The sequence below is a fragment of the Achroia grisella genome, unplaced genomic scaffold (genome assembly GCF_030625045.1).
Source record: "Achroia grisella isolate CSIRO2021 unplaced genomic scaffold, CSIRO_AGI_Agris_v1 utg3615, whole genome shotgun sequence".
Classification (NCBI taxonomy): Eukaryota; Metazoa; Arthropoda; class Insecta; order Lepidoptera; family Pyralidae; genus Achroia; species Achroia grisella.
Genome location: NW_026712820.1, coordinates 97,620 through 115,833, shown reverse-complemented (window position 1 = coordinate 115,833; position 18,214 = coordinate 97,620). Strand labels below are relative to the sequence as shown.

The window sequence follows — 18,214 nt, the reverse complement described above, 5'->3', positions numbered from 1 at the left end:
GGGGTATCCCCCAACCTTCACCCCCAAAATCAATTAGACATAATGCAAAAAGCGTCCTAACCTTAACATTTTCAAAAATTAATACAAAATACTATGAGGAATCGCCACCCCCCCTTCAAGGGGGGTTACCTACCACCTTCCCCTCCCCTTCCCCCACCCTCCCGTCGCTGAAATAGATTGTATGTATTGTAAAATTCAATTCAAATTCAAAATGTCTTTATTAATGTATCTAATGTATCTATTACAGACTCTTATGATATATCAAATCTACCGTCAGTTCGGAATGATTTCAAGACGAGAAGAACTGACAAGAAACTCGATTCATTAAAAAATCTACTACCGACTCTCGTGTACAATACTGAAATGTGACACCTCTTTCAAATGATAGTCATAAAAGTGTGAATTGTGTAAGTTTCCACATTTGAATAACAATGAGTTGGAAGTCGTGGTCGTAGTTACTTTTCCAATAATGGCGAAAATTCTACACCATCAATAGTTTAAGAATAGTTTTGATAAAACCACACTTTTTATGGTTAATTATTGTAGTGACATACAGCGGCCATGAATAAACTTAAACATATAAAAAAAAAAAAATTCGTGGGCGATAGAATGAAAGAAAGAAAAATATTTAAGTATTGTCAACCATTATTAAGAAACATACATATACTTATATTAGAAACAATATGTACATGAACATATATGTATATTATATACATATATATAGGGTTGTTTCATCCCTAATTTTGATCACTAGATTGTTTTGTTGTCTGTAATTGTCAGATCAATTGTTATGTTTAGCAGGTAGGTGAATATATATACTTATCTATATCTATACATATAAATAAAGTTGTAATATTGAAATAACCGTTTTTTACTACATGCATATGAATATAAATATGGTACATACACCAAAATAATATTTTTTACCATATTTGTCTGTCTATCTGTCTGTTTGTTATTGTATGTATGCATGTATTTATAACTTGCTGTACCCACGACTTCGTTCGCGTAGAATTTAAATTAGTTCTAAAATAATAATAATTGAATTTACTAATTAGTACATCAGTTATCTGCCAAATAAAGTCCCGTCAAAATCGGTCCACGATTTCAGAGATTAGCAAAAACAGACAAAAATGGTAAAAATTGTTATTTTGGTGTATGTATCGTATTTATATATTCATGTAGTAAAAGACGGTTATTTCAATGTTACAAACAGACACTCCCATTTTATTTATATATATATATGTTATACGCTCGACTGAGTGATCACCCATCCGACAGTCGTGTCACGTAGCGGTCTCGTGCGATGCGCATTCATCCCTAAAACCAAGAGCTACCCCTGACAGACCTCACACCAGTGGGAATCATTAGAGCGGACAAATAATTATAATAATCCTAGATAATTCACATAGCACCATCTAGTCCGAAACTAAGCAGAGCTTGTTTTATGGGTACTAAACAACTGATATAACCTTTTTATTGTAAACTAGTACGCGCCCGCGACTTCGTCCGCGTGGAATTCAACTTTATTTTTCTGAAACAAAAGTAGCTTAATTTACTCCTTATTACATCAGGATACACGCAAGCAGTAGCTTGTAGAGACTGGTCTGCTCTTATCACTACGATTGATTTAATTTTATTGTATAATTATATTTGAACCAAATAAATTAGTGCTTGTTGGTAGTTTGTATTCACACGTTTCGACTTGTAAATGTAAACTTACAAGGATTATTTAAAAGAGCAACACACAAGTTTCTTGCTCGTTCTTCTTGTGATGAGACAGATTTCCGAACGAGTAGTAGATTAAAAAAAAATTGTTATGACTATTCAAAAATATTTAAATTAAGTTTATTTGAATAAATGATTTTCTATTCTATTCAGCGACCAGAGTACTACTAAACGTATTACGAACAGTCAACACTACAAAATACAAATTAAGTAACTAAACTTCCGCTTAATAACACCTAATTGATTTACGATTAAATTACTATTCTTAGTTTGTTAAAGAATAAAGTATTACAGATGCTCTAACAGAGTAATCTCAGTGGTTCGTTTTGGGTACAAACATCATGGTATCATACCTTATTAATGTCATGTATTGTTCTTGAATTTATATACATACATACATACATACATACGCAGGTTAGTGAATAAATAATTCTTAGTTAGTTAAAGCATTATTACAGATGCTCTAACAGGGTAATCTCAGTGGCTGGTTTTGGGTACAAACATCATGGTATCATACCTTATTAACGTCATGTTACATTGTTCTTGAATTTATATACATACATACATACATACGCAGGTTAGTGAATAAATAATAACGCATACGTTGCGTGTGACCAAAATTATAAGTGTTACGGTTTATTATTTTTTCTTTAATTTTTGTCGACTTGGACGGAAACGGAAGTGAGTTGATGACTTTTATTATTATACTAGTAGTAGTAGCCAGATAGATATATAGATACGTTATAGTAGCTTTTTTTTTTTTCGGACTACTGTAATGCTGTTGGCCGCGGCTTCGCTTCACCGGACGTTATGGGGCGATTTATCCCCCGCGGAAGGACTTAGGGCTGGAATTTAACAAAATCCTTTCTTAGGGGATGCCTACGTTATAGTAGCTTTATGCATGCAAAGTCTCAGCCCGATCGGTTTAAAATTGACAAAGTTTCATAACTTTCATCCCTTTGGGGGTAGAATTAATCAAAATTTTTGCTTAGCGGATGCATGCGTCATAATATCTACCTGCTACCTATAAGGTATTTATGATATGGGCCTAGTAGCTTGAAATAAATAAATAAATAAATAAGTAAATAACGATTTATGTTTTATTAAAAGTATACAGTACAGATTCAATATTTTCTGATTTCCACTATGTTTCCTGATGACACAGGACATTTTCATAGGTGTTTTTTCGATCTTCTAGCTTAGACACCCTTCACGTCTCACTCTATAGATGTATTCATCATCGCAGTCCGGAAGACGTCCACTGCTGGACATAGACCTCCCCCAAAGATCTCCACGACGATCGGTCCTGCGCTGCTCGCATCCAATGCCTTCCAGCGATCTTGACCAGATCGTCGGTCCACCTTGCTGGAGGCCTTCCCACGCTGCGTCTTCCGGTCCGTGGTCGCCACTCGAGGACTTTACTGCCCCAACGGCCATCTGTCCTACGAGCTATGTGCCCTGCCCATTGCCACTTCAAAGTCGCAATTCATAGATGTATTATATAAAAAAAATGTATATTATTTATTCAAAACGTCACGTTCAAAGGAAACTGTGTAAAGTATTACGCAATGCGGCGCTCTGCCTTCGCAGTTCTGACAATATTGTTGTGTGGAAGAGAATTTGCTTCTTTATACAACTTTGATATGCAACCGTAACGTGACGAGTAACATTTAGGTTATAGTTATAGTTACAGAGGTTCCCAAACTTTCTTTGTCCCTTGCCATATTTTTCGGTTTTGGGTAGACCTCCCCATTCTTACCTGGTATTGATGTTTTGTAAATTTCTAACTGTAGTAAAGTTTAGTGTTAAAAACATAAAGTAGAAACAACAAGATGAGCGCTGTCGTAGTCCCCTTGCAGTTTCTGATAGACAGCTGGGGGTCGATATAGACTTTGGGAATCACTGGTCTAAAAGAAAAGAGCTGAATATACGTGCATATCATTACATAGTATAAAATAAAGTCGCTGTCGCTGTCTGTCTGTCCCTATATATACTTAAATCTTTAAAACTGCGCAACGGATTTTGAAGCGGCTTTTTTTAAATTATTGTGATTCAAGAGGAAGGTTTATATATATAATACATGTATAGTGTATACATATGCAAAGCCAGGGCGAGTAGCTAGTATATTTATATATTAGAGGTACCTGTGGAATACTGGCCACTATTTTCTGATAATATGATCTATTTTATAGACTTTATATTTCAAATACCAAATTCGATTCTAAATTGTCACTACTTTCTATTTTCCCTTCCTGACCTTAGTTAGTTGTGTTTCTTTGTATAATATATTTATTATATACAATAGATATATATTACGACAATTCCCTGGTTCTTTTATCGCCTACTTAATATATAGATAATATATAGCGATCTACTGTATGAAGAGTCGTGACTCATTAAGAGAGAAATTCAAAGAGCCAAATATTCTCACCGTTGCTTCTCAATTTATATATTCAATTATCTTATATGTTCATAAAAATCTTGAGTTATTTCCAAAAAACAGCAATATTCATAATATTAATACTAGATTTAAAGACAAACTTGCTGTCCCCAAGTATCGTTTAGAAAAAGTCAATAGGTCTTTTATGGGAATAGGTATAAAAATTTACAATAAAATACCAAAGGATATGTTGGAATTACCCTTAAATAAATTCAAAACATCTGTTAAATCATATTTACTGAGCAAAGCCTATTACTCACTAAACGATTACTTGAATGACGAGTGTGCATGGCAATAGTTGTTCATGCACTGAATTTTCATTTAATGTTAGACATAGACACCTATAAAAATACATTGTAAATAAAATGGCCTATAAAAAAAAAAAGTTATTTAATTGAGTTTCTTGCCAGTTCTTCTCAATTGGATCTATATACCGAACTGGACGGTAGGGAAAAAATAACTTTATAATGTAAAAACTTGACGTTCATAAGCGGCTAAAATGTCCTACATGAATAAATTATTTTTGAATTTGAATTTGAATTTATGTATGTACCTTCAAGACAGTACTGAAGTTAGATATTATAGCTCGCATTACGAGATAGTAGTCTTAGAAAGAGGGAACAAACACATAATTTGTTTGTTATCATTATTTCAATCAACATAGAGTTAATCAATGGAATAGAATATAAAATCTTTCATTCAAATAAACTTAATTTAAGCACTCTACACCTCATTCAGAAAGCTGTCTCGTCACAAGAAGAATAAAGAAACTTGTGTGTTGCTCTTTTAAATAATCCTTGTAAGTTTACATTTTTAAATCGAAACGTGTGAATACAAACTACCAACCAGCATTAAATAATCTGTATCAATCTGTACTATAAGACGACACAGTTCTTTGAAATCGGCCAGAAATAAAAATTTCAGTAATCCAAATGTCTAATTTTAAAATGATATTAAATTATTTTGGTTTTGTATTGAAAGTCACATTTTATGTCAATACATTATACTATATTTTATAACTAATGTAATTAGAACTAGGAAGAATATAAGCACGCATTTCTTTTGAGAAATCGACTTTAAACGTGTAATCTTAAAGCTGATAATCAATTGCAAATTAGGGAATCGACTTTAAAACTCTTATCTTAAACTTGATTATCAATTCTTTTTAGTTGATGCAGAATCAACTTTAAAGACCTTATCTTAAAGTTTATTATCAATTTTTAATGCAGTATATTATTAAATCGGCGGATTCTAATTATCAATCTTCACCAATATTCAACTAGCAGAGTTGATATAACGCAGCTGAAGATGAAAACAACGCTAACACCATTCTTAGCAAAGTAGATAATAAAGCAACGTACAAGATTCCCACAGATGTGTTAATGAAACTACACAGACTCCCTCCGATCGATGCCCGGTTCAATTCAAACGGGGATCGAAATTACGACGGCCTGAGCCGAGGTTCGAACCCCTAGCAGTGCCCTCAGATTAAAGTCGTATCCGTCAGGCGGGAGTTGGCCTTCAGCCGCTCCATAAGTCCTTCCGCGGGTTTGAAGTGCCATCTGCACTCGCCCGCTATCGTCCGGTGAAGCTGTAGAGGTCAGCTGCGGCCAACAGCATTAGAGTAGTACGAAAAAAAACTACACTGACAGTGTAGCGAGGTTAGTGAAATATATATACTAGTTACAGAGGAGCCTAAACTCCTTGGTGTTATTTTTAAAATGTTTCGCAGACTGCAATCAAATACGATAAATACGTAAGGTATTGAAAACTTATGCATATTATTGTACAAATTTTATATGCATACTAGCTTTTACTTGCAGCTTTGCTCGCGTTAATTTATCTCCTTAGCGGTGGAATTTATCAAAATCCTTTCTTAGGGGATGCCTACGTCATAGTAGCTTTATGCATGCAAAGTCTCAGCCCGATCGGTTCAAAATTGACAAAGTTTTATACAAACTTTCATCCCCTATTTTATCCCTTTGGTGATAGAATTAATCAAAATCCTTTCTTAGCGGATGCCTACGTCATAACATCTACCTGTATGCCAAATTTTGATCCGTTCAGTGGTTTGGGCTGTGCGTTGATAGATCACTATGTCAGTCAGTCACCTTTGAGTTATATATATTTAGATTCAGTAAGCTTGGCTACTAGCTATTTTTCATACCCCTAAATGATTAGGGTTGTCCACCATTAACATTTTTTTTTTTTTTACATATATTATAAATACATACAACCCTAAATTTTCCCGCTTCTATTTTTAATAGCGATTATAAAACATGGCAAACAACGTTAGCGGGTTCAGCTACTGTACTTATATATTTAAAAATTTGCACATTTATATACTTATATGGTATTTATGTTTTTTAATTTATGAACCTAGGTAAGAGGTATATACATATATATAAATATTTCCAAATGCATTTTATTGACAACTTATTGTTTTAAATCTATTTTGATACCATGTCGTTGAACGGGACCGGAAATGACTATAGTCATTACGAGTGTTCAGTAATAAAATCTACAATACTATTTGAGTCGCAAGCTCGTATAAACATGCAACACATTAAGTTGCTTCTGCGTAGACATGACTAAAACTGGTAACTTCCCGACCATTTTTTTTTCTTATTTATGATATTGGAATGGTGCACCCGCCTGCGCTAACGGTTTACGCTGGCGGGGAACCAGTGGAGGATGATAAGATGATTAGGTCAGTTAGGACAAATTCAAGGAATTTGTCACGATACCGCGTGGAGGTCAACCAGACGTAATACATTGCTAGCAATAAGAACATCAGTCTACGTTAGTACATTATAAAGTAGTACAGTACTAGTACAGTGGTACATTGTCAGCAATACGATCAACGCAGTACCCGCGTGGGGGTCAACCTGACGTGGTACATTGCTAGAAATATTGTGGTCATCAGTCCACATTACTAACAATCCCCTTCGCCCCGCTTCCCGACCATTCGGGTGGGCATCCCATTAAAAGAGACAACTGCTATTGAGTAAACACAACATGTTCATGATGACTAAGGCCCTTACAGGACACTGCAAATTAAACAAACCTGGCAAAAGGCCTAAGCACAACAAAAATCTACAGATTTTACCAAACTGAAGAGGAAACGTATAGACAACCTATGTGGTTGTAGCCCACTCATGCATAAACGAAATATCTCCTTTGGAAAGTTTACGCTCTTTCCCGAGGAGATAAAAACCATCGCTCCTAAGAATATCCTTCAATTCTTGTCCCTGAGTGGGTCTAGGTAGCGAACTCTGAAATAGGACGAGCACAATAGATCTAGGTCGTAGTGCTACAGAACCAAGCAACTGACAATATACCAAATAACTCAATAAAAAAACACTATTAAAACAGACACCCAAACAGCCCAATAAAAAAAATACTACTTAAAACAGACATACAAAATACAACAGCGATATTTTCTGAACTAAAATCTCTATGAATGGTGGAAGATGAAGATATCAATAAACGAGTCACGGCGAGCGGATCAAAACTGTTCCCGGAATAAAAATAAACTTTATCACCTTGTAAAGTTTCCGTTAAAAACCTGTAAACTCATGCGCGGTGGAACAACTTTACTACATATGTGCAACATTTCATAGTGTAGACTTAGATGGAATTTTTAAAAGAATTGAAAACAGTATTTTGTTTTTTTTTATACCACAGGGGCAAATGAGCATGCGGCTCACCTGATGGTAAGTGATTACCGCCGCCCATGAGCACCCGCAACACCAGGGGAATTGCAAGTACGTTGTCGGCCTTTTAAAAAGGAATAAGCTCTTTTCTTGAAGGTTTCAATATCGTATCGTATTGTATGCAGTATTATTACATAGTATAAAGTAAAGTCGCTGTCGCTGTCTGTCGCTATGTATGATTAAATCTTTAGAAGTACGCAACGGATTTTGAAGCGTTTTTTTTTAATAGATAGACTGATTCAAGAGGAAGATTTACATGTATATTACATGTACACCAGACCGAAGCTGGGGAGAGTAGCTAGACTTGGAATAAACTTTACATTTCACTGAGTTTGGTATTATGTTGCTTAGTTTTAGGGTTGATTGACTGACTGACTGTTGTGACTGCAATATTTCGACAATAGCCGACCGGATTTTGATGCGGTTTTTTTTAACATATAGAGTGATTCTTGAGGAAGGTTTACATTTATAATACATCGTCGGTTAAATAGAAAAATGGCAGTATTCAAAATGTACATTTTTGTCTTGTCTTGTAGACAAAATTTTGAAGTTTATAACTTTATTTAAATAAAATTTTCCCTTTAAAGTTTTAAATTTACAGAGAAGAATTAAATATAACTAGCGACGACTAGCGTTAATTTATCCCCTTAGGGGTGGAATTAATCAAAATCCTTTCTTAGCGGATGCTCTGAAACACATACAAATTCATTGGAATTGGAAATTCATTCACATACGAATGGCGTCGCGACATTTGAATGTATCGATTTGTTTCACTAAATTATATACTCATATATACTATATTTATACATCGAAAAATATCTGTTTTATTTGATACCGTTCATATTATTATATATAATTAACTAGTTTTTGCCCGCGGCTTCGCTCGCGTTAATTTATCGCCTTAGGGGTGGATTTAATCAAAATCCTTTAACAGCGGATGCATACGTCATAACATCTACCTACATGCCAAATTTCAGCCCGATCCGTCCAGTGGTTTGGTCTGTGCATTGATAGATCACTATGTCAGTCACCTTTGAGTTATATATATTTAGATTTTAAAAGTATTTAGATAATGATTAAGACGTAGTTAATATAATTGGCTTATATAATGATGATGATAGCTATTTTAGCAAATCTATTATATATATAATTTTAAAATATTTTAAATAAAAAAATGACGTTTTTCATATAATTGGCATATAAAAGGTAACACTTTTTCAAAATGTTTTGAAAAACGTCATTTTTCTATTTAATCGACGACATGTACACCCGTGCGAAGCCGGGGCGAGTGGCTAGTGTACTATAAATTGTTAAATGTCGTACTGGTCATTTTGGCGAACGTGATATCAAGCATCTGATCTATCAAGCTTGCTTGTCGTTTGCAATATAGAAATAAGTTAGAACGAGAATGAAAAGATCATAAGTATTTACATAAAGTTGTTAAAGTGCTTACTTCTGTTGTTGACACAATCTTGACGTCTTAAGTATAGACCAGTGATTCCCAAAGTGGGGGGTCGCCAGTCTATGAGAAACTGCAAGGGGTCCACTTTGGGAATCACTGGTCTATACTTAAGACGTCAACATTGTCGTAGAACCCTTGCAGTTTCTCATAGACTGGCGACCCCCAGTCTATGAGAAACTGCAAGGGTTCTACGTCAGCGGTCATCTTGTTGTTTCTACTTTATGTTTTTAACACAAAACCTTACTACAGTTAGAAATATACAAAAAATCAATACCAGGTAAGAATGGGGGGTCTACTGTGACGGTTCACCTATACCCATAAGTATATTATAAATATTTAGTTCAAAAATTGTATTAGATTTTAAAAACAATTCATTTTAGGACTTTAATTCACTAACTAAACATTGATTTAATTTCTATAAACTAGATTATTTAAAAAATAAAATAATTATAAATAGAAACATCATATGGTTTAATAAATAAGATATATTAAATAATTTTACGTAAAAACAATACAAAAATAATATTAAATAAAAAATGTTTCAATCTTATTTCATAGAATTCATCAGCTCAAAACGATAGCTTTGATTTACGCACACTAATGTATATCATTATTAACACATACACATTGGTAAACAAAAATGTCTATAAATAGCCAATATGGGTGTTAGAAGGGATTAGTCGGGAGTGACCGTGAGGTGAGCAAGTGTTTAATTAATTATTTTATTAGTGGTTCCTGTCGAGTATCTCGGTAAGTGATTTAATTCTTTTACTTTAAATGAGGCAGTCTGAAATATATTGAGAAGATAATATTTAGGATGTGTTGTTCCAGATAAATTTATAATTGCAAATAATAGGATTATTCAACTCGGTTAGATGTATGTTAAGTCGAATTATGGCCATAATCTAAGCCTTATTTAAATGTTAGATATTAAAGTTATAATAAGATTGAGAGCCTCTATGGTTTGGTGGCTTAATGTACGCTGTTTCCTGAAGTCGCGGGTTCGAGTTACATGCGTAGCACATGTAAATTATTATGCAGATATACATGTGTATAATTTTGTTATTTTCTATTATTGAGTTATTGTGTGCATGTTAGTATTATAAAATCATTTTCTCTAGGTATTACATATGTTTATTTACTTTTTTATAATTTGTGTAATTTTATTATTTTTATATTATTGTTTTATTTTGTGCATGTTAGTATTATAAAATTATTTTCTTTAGGTTCTACATGTGTTTATTTCCTTTTCTATAAATTGTGTGTTTTACTATGTGCTTAAATCCTATGTAATTGTACATCATACAATGGGTAAAATATATATTAGAATAATTGAATCTTTACGTACGTTATAGTCTCTAGAAATTCGTGTATCGGTTTATATTAATTTATTTATTTCTTAGGCATATACGTTGTACAGCGTTTGGTACTTTCTTGTTAGATGTTAAGGAATTTCCTCATGTTAAAATCTTCAACGGTTATAGGTAATTTAATATTTACAATGAGAATTCAGATAATAGCAAATTTACTTTAAATAAATAAAAATAATCTAATGGAGTTATAATAGAACTTTGTTGCACTTGTGTAGCTATTAATAATTCAATTACTTGCCAACGGTAAATATTTCCCTTACTAAATTCATCTATTAATTATTTATTTCAAATATTTTATTACTCACACTGAATAACTAGCTTTGTAGTGTTCTTTGTTTGTGATAGTAATGCAAGGTTGCTATTTCAAATAGAGGGATACTGCCTGGTTGGGATTTAGTACTTACCCATACTACAATTATATACATTCTACAAAAGGTGTCGCATGGGGGAGTTCGTGGTTACTGAAGGCTTCACTAGAAGGAGGAAAATATTTGTATCGATGATTGAACTATTGAAGTGACATTTTCCAAGAGTTTTTGATGATATATTATGATCCGTAAATCTCTATGGAGGCTTTAGTAAGGAAGTATAATTTCTGTAATAGTCGTGGAAGTTTTCATCAGGAGGAGAGAGAGGCTCAGATCAATGAATCTATGATGAAGTCACATGTTCCATCATTTGAGGAGAGATGGGTCAAAGCTCGCAATGAAGGTTTTAGAGATCCCTGTGGAAATTTCTACAACCAATAGGGACTTCAGTTTAGTTGATAACTATTGGTTATCTAGGCCTCACACCCATATATCTTTACTATATGTGCGTTATATGTGTGGTGTATCAATATAGAGATATGTTGCTACCTTGGACATATGATGTTATGTAGGTAAAGATTTAGGACACATATCACATTTATTATATAATACAAATTATTACACTGCACAAATATGTATATAATAGATGAATTAATCCGTAATCAATATTATCTATATTAATCAGCTGAAGCAATAGCAATGCTGTTCAATATGACTCCCTTATAGATATAGAGACGTATTATGCTTTCCGTAAATAGTGGAATTGCCTGATTAGAATATATAGTTGTGAAAATTGTAGACATTGGGGGGATTTATTAGATGAGATCTGGGAGTTTACCAGAAGTAGTGAAGGTGAGTGTTAGTGCATTCTAAAAGGTACCTTAAAACCTACACCCGTGTCACAAGTCTCGGGCACCACTTGTGGTTCTCTCCCTGAACCATCAGTGGCCAGTTGAGGGCAAAAATCGTCATCATAATTAGTGGGTTTAATAAACGTATACATATAAAAGTATAATTACTAATTAAACCGGTATCTATTAATTCTTATTGGACTTCGGTTCTTTATTAATTAAGATATTTATTATTATTTTCTTTGTTCCAGTCAATTCAATAAAATAAAAGTTTATTTCAAGGTCCTTGGCCTTAATAGCAAATACTAATTACTTTATTGTATATGCTCAACTTAAGCATATTAGGACTCTTAGTCCTTTAATTTATATACATATTATATATGTATATATATGTATACATAAATATAATCACATCTATGGGCTTCGGTCCTCAATCTATATATATTTATGAGTATCCATTTTATGGCTAATCATTTCATCAATTATCTTAGGCTTTGAGTTATATATATATAGACTCCGGTCCTGTATCACATAGACTGTCTACCTAGTGAATGTTCATACATCACAATAATCCATATCATAATTTGACATTATTATCTATATTATTCTGATTATTTAACTATGTGATTAATCAAATCTTACTGATATATATTTGGACGTACAGTCCTTCTATAAACTAAACATTATCTTCTGGTTGGTTCATCATGTGGATCATTCAGATATCTCTATTTAGATTTGGGACTTATGGTCCTCGCTTACAATATCTCACTAATATAATGATTACTTTGTTATGTAAGTAATCTTATTTAAATATAAACAATCATAACAGAGTCTAGCTCTGATTAACGAATACACAATCCTTATTTCCTAGAGTATTCTTGGTATTAAGGAAATTTATAAATTATACATGCTATGTTTGTAATATAGCAATTATCAACATTATATATTGGATTGACCAATATTGTGGTATGATATGCATCGTATCATAAAACTATTTATCGTACTGCAATTACAGGTGATCTCCAATGTCACATTATAGGGCTGAAAGGATACTGGATCCATTAGTAAGTTCTGGCTTTTGAGTACCTCCTAGTTTCTGTTACACACATCTTCAGTCTGATTCCACTGTCACACTGGGGCCGGGGTGTTCCCCATTAGGTGGGCTCTGTGACTGAGTGATGCTGGGATTTAGTTTCGAGGTCGGCAGTTATTTGACGGTCTCTCTATGTACTCATGGAACTGAAGGGGTCAATATCCATAAGTAGCTTCTGTGTCGTGAGTGATTCTGAATTCAGTTCGATTTGCCTTAATCGGCAACTATATCTTTATTTATTTACTTGAAGCATCACATTTAAATTGTAATGTTGATTTAATAATATAAACTAAACTTATTTTTATGAGAATAATCATCCCATCTCACCTTCAAATGGTGTATATCGCAATCCTATTTTGCATATCCCATATTCAAGGGGGAAGGAACAAGTTAGTTGGTGAGTCTACCACTTGAGGCTTGGCGTGTGGATGGAGCCAGTCTCCTCTGCCCCTTTGGGACCCTCTTAATTATTAAAACCATAATGATTTCACTTTAAATTATTTACTGTATAATTATTATTCATAACATATACTTTGTATCATAATTTGTATTATCGAGATATGTATTATATCTCGTAATTATTAATCCGTCATATACCAATCAAAGAATCGATAGTTACTACACATACACAACAGGTCCTCCGATACTAGACGATCACATATTATTATTTATATGGCCAAATGATTGAGTGTTCTCGTTTCTGATCTATATATTTAAATAATTATTATATTATCCAATTAATTAGAAGAAGAGGCTAAAATATTATCCAAAAATTTTATTAGGGAAAGGGGCGATCGTTACACTACCCAAAACCGAAAAATATGGCAAGGGTTCTAGGACACAAAAAAGTTTGAGAACCTCTGGTGTAGACACTCCGAACTAGGCTGAAAGTATTGACTTATAGACTTTAGCGAACACTTAATACGCGAGTAAAATCTGTACAAATAAATAAAATTTGAGTGTCTGTTTGTAATTTTAAATTAACAGCTTTACACTAAGTGTATATCATTGCATAGTATAAAATAAAGTCGCTGTCGCTGTCTGTCCCTATGTATGCTTAAATCTTTAAAACGCAACGGATTTGACGGCCTCGGTGGTCTAGCGGTTTAGCACACCGCCTTACTTCCGATGGTCGCGGGTTCGATTCCTCGCACGGCACAAACATTTGTATTCATAAGTATGATTGTTTGTATCGGTCTGGGTATTTTCTATGTATAATATGTATGTATTTACGAAAAAAACATATCTATGTATTTATATCAGTTGTCTAGTACCCATAACACAAGCTTTAGCTAGCTTAATTTGGGTTTAGATGGCACTGTGTGAATTGTCCTGAGATTATTTATTATTTATTTATTTTGATGCGGTTTATTTTAACAGATAGAGTGATTCAAGAGGAAGGTTTATATGTATAATACATGTACACCCGTGAGAAGCCGGGACAAGTAGCTAGTGATAATATATACGGTACTAACATTAAAAATATATTTGTTTTTCTGTCTGTTTGTTATTGATAATCTCTGGAATGACCGGACCGATTTTTACGGGACTTTCACTCGCAGATAGCTAATGTTGTACAGAGTAACTTAAGCTACTTTTATTTTAGAAATTTTGTTTATAAAAAAGAAGTTAAAACAGTTAAAGAGAATAATATTTCTAAAATAAAAGGATATAATAAAGAATAGTCCAAACCCAATTAAAAAAAATATGAGATTTTTTTTTATTGGATTGTTTAGGTATTGTCAGGTGTTTATAGCATCTGTAGCACTGCGACCTACATAGATTCAAATTCAAATTCAAAATATCTTTATTCATGTAGCTCTATTACAGACTCTTATGATATGTCAAATCTACCGTCAGTTCGGAATGATTTCGAGATGAGAAGAACTGACAAGAAACTCAACTCGTATTTTTTTTAATGTTTTACATATTTACAATAATACAGATTCATTTAATATCAAATTTGGAAGAATAAAGTGACCTCCAGCATATGCTATTGAAAAAAAAAAATTGAGATCTATTGTGCTCGTCCTATTTCAGAGTTCGCTACCTAGACCCGTCAGGGACAAGAATTGAAGGATATTCTTAGGAGCGATGGATTTTATCTCCTCGGGAAAGAGTGTAAACTTTCCAAAGGAGATATTACGTTTATGCATGAGTGGGCTACAACCACATAGGATGTGTAGTGGCGTTTCCTCTTCAGTTTGGCAGAATCTGCCGATTTTTGATGTGCATAGACCTAGTTTTGCCATATGTTTGTTTAATATATTTTATATATGCGATACTTAAATAAAACATAAAAATATCACAAATTTTTGTTTATTTGTTCTTGGTATTTTATTTATTTTTATTTATTGTCTACGTTTCTAATTTTAGTTATGTCTGTACTTAACTGAGACATTTCAGACATTTCAGAGATAACTAAGGACAAACAAACAAACATTTTTTATTTTATTTTTATTTAATTACCGCATATATCCTTCTTGTGAAAAACTGTTAATTTTATAACAATGAACAAACAAAAAACACTTACATTTTATTTGCTTGTATAACTCATTGTTCTCAAAGTATATGTCAAATTACGGCTTTGGAATCACCATAGATCCACATTACGGCCGAGCACGCGCCTCGCATCCGGATAAGCCTGGTGTGGTGTGGTCGCGTACGCATCGACAGCTCGCTCGTAAATCTACATCAAAGCAAACGCCGCTGTCTAAACATCAATTACACACTAATAACATGAGTTTTGATGTATTTATATCCGTTGTTTGGTCGACATCCGCATGGTGTCGGTGCATTATATCTCCCGTCGTAGTAGCGAACAGATGTATTTGAACTTTATTCTTAAACGTGCTTTTGCTCGCGGCTTCGCTCGCATTAATTTATCCCCTTAGGAGTGGAATTTATCAAAATAGTAGCTCCAATCTTTAATTTCAGTTCAATCAGTCGAAAATCTAAGAAGATTTATACAAACTTTCATTCCCTATTTTATCCCCTTAGGGGTAGAATTTATCAAAATCCTTTCTTAGGGGATGCCTACGTCATAGTAGCTTCATGCATGCAAAGTCTCAGCCTAATCGGTTTAAAATTAACAAAGTTTCATACAAATTTTCATCCCCTATTTTATCCCCTTGGGGGTGGAATTAATCAAAATCCTTTCTTAGCGGATGCCTACGTCATAACATCTACCTGCATGCCAAATTTCAGCCCGATCCGTCCAATCGTTTGGGCTGTGCGTTGATAGATCACTATGTCAGTCACCTTTGAGTTATATATATATAGACTAACTGTACCCCCGACTTCGTCCGCGTGGAATTTACGTCATCTAGTCACAAGCTAAGGAATGCTTGTGTTATGGGTACTAGACAACTGATGCATGATTGTAGATGGTATGATTGTTTGTATCGGTTTAAGTGTTTTCTATGTATAACTAGCTGTACACGTGACTTAGTCCGCGTGGAACTTACTTTATGTTTCTAAAATAAACGATTTTTTCTAAGGTAGCCTAAGATACTCCTTATTACATCAGCGACCCGCTAATAATAGTCCCATCAAAATCGGTCCAGCCATTTCAGAGATTAGCCGGAACAAATAAACAGACAAACAAAACTTGTAAAAAATGTTACTTTGGTGTATGTACCGTATTTATAATCATATGCATGTAGTAAAAAACGGTTATTTCAATATTACAAACAGACACTCCAATTTTATTTATATGTATAGATGATATAAGTTACGTTTATTTCTGTAGTGTACGAACTAAAGGAACAAACGTACACCATGTGTGTACGTTTGTTCCTTTAGTTAGATACAAAACAGATGCCAACTAGGAGCCGCCTGTGATAACACGGTTTTATGATTTGTTTTAGACCACCCTGTGTGTAATCAAAGTGAAGTTTCAATGAAGCCAGTGTTGCTAGACCACTGTCTAGCTTTACCCCAGTAATTTGCCCATAATCGCCCCAAAAATCCAGATATTAACTTACTTCATTGCACATTTAAATATAAGGTTTTATATACATGTTACAAATTATTATTATAATGAATGTATGTAACATAGAGTTGTTTGAGACAATATTGTTTCACACTAGTACAACTAGATGGCGCTTAATTATTTCATACAAATTTCTAAAACGCGCTATTAAGATTTTTCTGTTATACCTTATTTATGCGCTTAGATCAATATACTTTTATACTTATAACTTAAATAACTGCATATTTCATTCAATAAAGTACAAAATTCTCCTGATTTCCAGAACCCAGATTATATACAAGCAATTTTGAATGAGCATTACTTATTTGAATATATAATTCATTCGGAAAGCTGTCTCATCACGAGAAGAACGAGCAAGAAAATTACGTGCTGCTCTTTTAAATATTTTTTATGTACATAACTTTAGATTTTAAGTTAAAACGTGTGATTACAAACCACCACACACATTAATTCATTAGTCACAATAATAAATACACAACCAATTGGTTGAGTGACCACATAAGTATAAATCAGTCGTAGTGACTAGAGCAGACTAGTCTCTACAAGTAGTACTCGTTCACGAGTATGACAGATGAGCCAGCCATTACTGCTCTTGTCCATATTTATGCAGCCCAATGATTACTCACGACACGGTCTACTGTGTATCAATACTTCTACCCTATCATACATAACGTTTTATCTTGCGTATTTTACGACTCCCAATATTGTTTTTTTTTGTAGACCGCAAGTGTTCTTAATTTTCTTTTCCCCCAAACAATTGTTTTTTATCACCACAAAATTCCCTCAAATTTTGGAAGATTCTCCCTAATTGGCATCACTGAATGAAGTCATACCCAGTTGGTCTTGTACTTATTCCTCAAATTTTGGGATATTCTTCCCAACTAGCATCACTGAATGAAGTCATACCCAGTTGGTCTAGTAACACTACCTCAAATTTTGGGAGATTCTCCCCAACTGGCATCACTGAATGAAGTCATACCCAGTTGGTCTAGTAACACTACCTCAAATTTTGGGAGATTCTCCCCAACTGGCATCACTGAATGAAGTCATACCCAGTTGGTCTAGTAACACTACCTCAAATTTTGGGAGATTCTCCCCAACTGGCATCACTGAATGAAGTCATACACAGTTGGTCTTGTACTTATTCCTCAAATTTTGGGATATTCTCCCCAACTGGCATCACTGAATGAAGTTATACCCAGTTGGTCTAGTAACACTACCTCAAATTTTGGGAGAGTCTCCCCAACTG

The 18,214-nt window shown here is 33.7% G+C and overlaps 1 protein-coding gene across 1 annotated transcript in view; it reads left to right on the top strand.

The window, feature by feature from the left end:
- The window catches only part of LOC131843998 (uncharacterized), a 177,299-nt gene that overhangs the window by 112,038 nt on the left and 47,047 nt on the right, over positions 1 to 18,214 (top strand). The gene's annotated exons all lie outside the window — the stretch shown is intronic.